We start from the raw sequence: 5,933 nt of genomic DNA on the forward strand, positions 1-5,933 counted from the left end.
ACCAAAATAAAAAACTCACCAGGTGGGCTTAATAGCAGAATGGAGATGACAGAGGTAAGAATCAGTGAACTTGAAGATAGATGAATAGAATTATCTAGTCATAACAAAAGAGAGAAAAAAGATTGAAAGAAATGAAGAAGAGTCTCAGGGACCTTAGTGACAATACCAAAAGATCTAATGTTTGTATCATTGGATTCACAGAAGGAGAGGAGGAGTGTGGTACCAAAAAAATTTGAAGAAATGATGGTTGACAACTTTCCCAAATTGTCAAAAAGACATAATTTTACAGATTCCAGAAGTTCAATTAACTCCAAACAGAATAAACTAAAAAAATCCTTGCCCAAATACATCATAACCAAACTTCTGAAACTAAAGATTAAGAAAAAAAATCCTGAAAGTAGCCAGAGAAAGATTATATGTTACTTATAGGGGAACAACAATTCAAATGATTGAAAATTTCTCATCAGAAACCATGAATCCCAGAAGGAAGTGGCACATTTTTCAAGTGCTAAAAGAAAATAAATACCCTTCATCAGTGAAGGCAAAATAAAGACATTCTCAAATAAAGGGAAACTAGGAGAAAGCATTGCCAGGCAGATCTGCTCTAAAAGAACTTCCAAAGGAAGGGAAATGATGCCAGAGGGAAACATGAGACATCAAGAATGAATGAAGGAAGAGCAAGAAATAGTAAATAAAATGTTATTCTCCTCTTGAGTTCTTTAAAATATGTTTGATATTGGAAGCAAAAATCATAACATTATCTGATGGTGTACATTCAATATATATGGATGTAATCATTAACAACTGTAGTATAAACAGGGGAGGGCAAAGGAACCTATATGGTGGTCAGGGTTTTTACATTGCATTTGAAGTAGTAAAATATTAACTCTAAGTAGATTGTGAAAGGTTAAGCATGTATAGAGTAATCTCTATAGAAAACACTAAAAAACTGTACAGAGAGATAGTCAAAACTCAACAGTTAAATTACAATGGAATACCAAAAAAAAAAAAAAAAATTCAAATAAACCAAAAGAAAGCAGAAAGCAGAAATGGAGAAACAAAAAGCAGAGGACAAAACCAAAATAAGTAAAAAAACGGTAAATCTAAATCCAAATATACAAATAATTACATTAAATGTAATGATCTAAACACACCAATTAAAATATGTAGATCATCAGAATGGATTTTTTAAAACGATGCAACTATATGCTGTCTTCAGGAAACCCTCAAATACAATGCTATAGGTAGATTAAAAATAAAAAGATAGGGCCGGCCCGGTGGCGCACTGGAGAGTGCGCCACTTGGGAGTGTGGCGGCGCTCCCGCCGAGGGTTCGGATCCCATGTGGAGACCGGTTCGCACTCACTGGCTGAGTGCGGTGCGGACGCAACACCGAGGGTTATAATCCCGTTGCCGGTCCCCGGTACGGGCGCGACACCGAGGGTTGCGATCCCGTTACCGGTCAGTAAAAAAGAGACAAAAAGGAAAAAAAAATTAAAAAATTAAAAAAATAAAAAGATAAAAGAAGATATTCCATGCAAAGATCAATCAAAAGAAAAGTGGAGTGGCTATATCAATATTGGACAAAGTATAAAGCAAAATCACCAGGGATAAAAGGAACATACATAATGATAAAGAGTCAATTCACCCTATGAAGACACAGTAGTCCAAAACATTAGGAGGCTAACATTTAGGATTAAATGTCAAATTCTAACAACAGAACCTCAAAATGCATAAAGCAAAAGCTGATAGAACTGAAAAGATAAGTGGACAACTCCACAATTGTCAGAGACTCCAACTTTTCTCTCTCAGTAATTAATAGAGCAGGTGCACAGTAAATCAGCAAGGATACAGAAGAGCTAAACACCACCACCAATCAACTGGATCTAATTGGCATTTATGTAATGGTTCACTCAACAAATATACTTTATTTCCAAGTGCACATAGAGCATTCACCAAGATGGACCATATCCTGGATCATAAAACAAGCCTTAATAAATTTAAAAGAATTAAAATCACACAAAGTGTGTTCTCTGACCATATTGGAATTAAACTGGAAATTAATAACAGAAAAATAACTGGAAAATTTCTAAATGTTTAGAAATTAAACACACTTCTAAATAGTCCATAGTTCAAAGAGAAAGCCTCAAGGGAAATTACAAAATATTTTGAAGTGAGTAAAAATGAAAATGCAACATATCAAAATTTACTAGCTGAAACTAAAATACTGTTTAGAGAGATATTTATAGCATTAAATGCTTACGTTAGAAAAGCACAAACAAGATATTCTAAATAAATGCCAATAAAAAGAAAGCAAGGTGGTGAGATTAATATAAAATGAAATACAATTCAAGGATAAAAGTATTCAATAGGAAAAAGAGAGATGTTTCATTAAGCTAATAGTTTTGAAAACCCACTATATGCCAGGCACTATTTTAAGATATTGATATATACTAATTCATTTAATCTTTACAATAGTTATATGAGTTAGGTAATATTATTATCCTCATTTTGTGGATGAAGAAACTGAGGACAAAGAAATTAAGATAGTGGTATAATCAGGATTTGAACCCAGAGCTTGTGCTCTTAATTGCTATACTCTACTAAATAAAAGATACATTAACTTTTGTTCATCTAACATGGTAGCTTAAAAAATATACAACCTCCACCACATATTAGAAATGCAAGGACAAGGGGCTGGCCCGTGGCTCACTTGGGAGAGCATGGTGCTGACACCACCAAGTCAAGTGTTAAGATCCCCTTACCGATTGTGGGGAAAATGGAATAATTTAGTCAGACTCCCTGGGCTCAGGTCTGGCTAGGGGGTCCAGCAGCACATTTCTTGTAAACAAGTTGTGTGTGAATGGAGTTGATGTGCATGTGCGCCAATGTATCTTTTTAGTTTTGTAGCTATTGTGTGTTCTGCAGTTTGTGAAGCAGGCTGGTGGCAGAGAGCTCATGTCTAACAATAGAGCATGTTTGCTCTGCTGTCAGCTGCTCAGTTTCAGTTTTTCTTTGGACTTTGCAGGTAGCCATTGAGTTTCTGAGTTTCCGTTTGTACCGCCTAGCTCCTACACATGCGTGTGCTGAATAAAGACTATTCCTTCTTCATCCAAGGCTCCAAGGAAATTTTTGCTGGTTACCTAGCTCATAGACCTGCGTGTTAAGGGTTTGTGAACAGGCTCGAGGGGTTTGTGTACTCCCGACTCCAGCTCTAGCTCTACACTGGTCATCTTTAAAAAAGGAAAAAAAAGAAGTGCAAAGACAGAGTGATAAATCTAAAATCATAGTGATCAGCTTTAACATACCTATTTTAATAATTCAATACTTCAAGTAAAAAAAAGGATAAGTATACAGAGGATTTAAATCACACAATTAATCAAATATATAATAGAAATATAGATAAGCTTTGTCCCCAACTAAGAGAATTTTCAGTCTTTTTAAACACACATGGAACATTTACAAAAATCAACTCTCTTAGGACACAAAGAAAATTTCAACAAATTCCAAAAAACAGAAAAAATTAGAAATTAACCACAAAAGTATAATCAATAACTTATCTCCTTAAAAAATTTTTAAAACCTTTAAAAATTACTCTTGGATTAAAGAGGAAATTACAAGCTAATTAGAAATGGATAAAACCTACAGCAATATATTAGAGATATTTCCAAAACGGTACTCAAAGAAAGTTGCATACCTTTAAATGCCTTTATTGGGAAATAAGAAAGACTTAAAAATAAATAATGCATTCACAGCTACAAGTTAGGGGAGAAAAATCAATCAACAAAATGAACACCAAGAAGGGCCGGCCCGGTGGCACACTGCTATAGTGCGCCGCTTGGGAAGCACGGCGGCGCTCCTGCCGAGGGTTCGGATCCCACATACAGACCGGTTCCTGCTCGCTGGCTGAGCGAGGCGCGGGAGCAACACCTAGGGCTGCGATGCCGTTGCTGGTCCCCAGTCCCGGTACGGGGGCGACACTGAGGGTTGCGATCCGTTGCTGGACAGGGAAAAAAGACAAAAAAAAAAAAAAAAAAAAACACCAAGAATGTAAGGAGAAGGAATTAAAGGTAGAGGCAGAAAATAATAGGTAGAAGTGAAACAAAAGCCAGAGGACAATTCTAATTATGAAAATAAAAGCAAAAATCCCAAAGAAAATACAAGCAAAACAAATCCAGACGTTTCTCAAAAGAACAATAGACCATGACCAAGTAAGCCACATCTCACAAATGCGGACGATGAGCATTAGGAGAACTGTTACTGTATTCACTACATGTACAGATTCAACCAGAAAAACAGCAGGTTCTAAAAAAAAATCTGTATGGCAAAAACACAAAGTAAAAGACAAATGACAAACCAGGAAAAAAAATTCATAATACACATTTCAGGAAAAGGTCTAATTTACTGAACATATGCATTCTTACATTATCAATTTTTAAAGACCAACAGTTCAACAGAAAAATATACAAAGGGTGTGAACAGTCAGTTCTCAGAAAAGGAAATGCAAATGGCTCTTACACAGGTGAAAAAATGCTTGAGCCACTCTTGAGTAGGGAAATGCAAATTCTCTAATGCAAACTACCCAGAGAGATCTTGATTTTAAATACCATTCTCCAATAAAAAGAACCGGAGTTTCTTGATTCTAGGGCTGGGAAGGGGAGAACACAGAATGAACTTGAAGCCTCATATAGTGTCAGAAAGTAAGGAAGTGAGTGGGCGGGAAGAAGATGGGCGTGTTAGGTACACACTTGTGTACCCAATGAAGTACCTACCGAAGAGTCCTCATGGCCAAATGTGGAACAACCGAACCAACAAAATTAAGTACGATAGTATTTAATTATAACACAATAAAATAAATAAATGAAGGAGAAGGGGAAATCTTTATACAAGTCATGTAAAGGTAATAGAGCTACCCCTCGTGAATTCCATAGCAGATACTTCCTGACATTATCACATGTGGCAGCCTCTGGGCTGGGGCTGTGCTATGACAGGCCCCCAGAGAGCTCGCAGCCTGCTGGTTGGATGTACAATGACCCACTCGGGACAGGCACCCATCCGGTTCTCCTTTCTCAGCTCTTTAGTCCAGTCATATTTTGCTTTTTCTCAGTATCCTATTTGTAAATTGAGATAGAATTTACATGAAATGAAATGTACCCACTTTAAGTGTACGATTTGATGTCTTTTGACAAATGTATGTCCCTATGTAAGCACCATCCCAGTCAAAATGAAGAACTTTTCCTGAACTGGAGGAAGTTTTCTCTTGCCCCGACCCCAGGCAACCACTGATTCGATTTCTGTAACCACACCTTAGTTTTGCCTGTTCTAGAATTTCATAAAACGGAACCATATAGTATGTGCATTTTGAGTCTGCCTTTATTCAACACAATACCTGCAAAATGTATGCATAGTGTTGTGTTTCTCATTCGTTTTTCTCGCTGAGTAGTAACCCATAACATAGTTATGGAAGGGGGTGCAGAACCGAGGCACGGGTGGGGGGCGATGGGCTGGCCAAGGACAGGAGGAATGGCCAGGGAAGTGGCAGGAAAACTCGGAGCTCGGAGAAAGAGGGGGAACTATGGGGAGCTGCCAGCGCGGTCAGAGCCGTGGGAGGGAGGCGGGGGTCTGTGCTGTTTGGACGCCTAGGTTCCTGGGTCCGGGACACGCGCGTGGGCAGGAAGTTAGACTGTGACAGCGAGTGTAGAAAACTCTTCTGGGCAGGGACAGATGGGAGGGACTCCGACGTGGTGTCCAGGCTCTGAAATCAGAAGGTCTCAAGCTACCAGGACAGGGGCAAGGGTAGAAGGCGGGGGTGTGAGGAGGCCCCCGGCCAGCACCGCGGCGGGTCCGGCAGCCTTGGCAGCCGGGGTCCCAGGAGGAGGGGACGGAAGGGAAGGGGAGCGGAGGGAGGAGATGGAGGAGGGGTGGGGGCGGGGC

The sequence above is a fragment of the Galeopterus variegatus genome, unplaced genomic scaffold, assembly GCF_000696425.1.
Source record: "Galeopterus variegatus unplaced genomic scaffold, G_variegatus-3.0.2 Scaffold999, whole genome shotgun sequence".
Taxonomy (NCBI): Eukaryota; Metazoa; Chordata; class Mammalia; order Dermoptera; family Cynocephalidae; genus Galeopterus; species Galeopterus variegatus.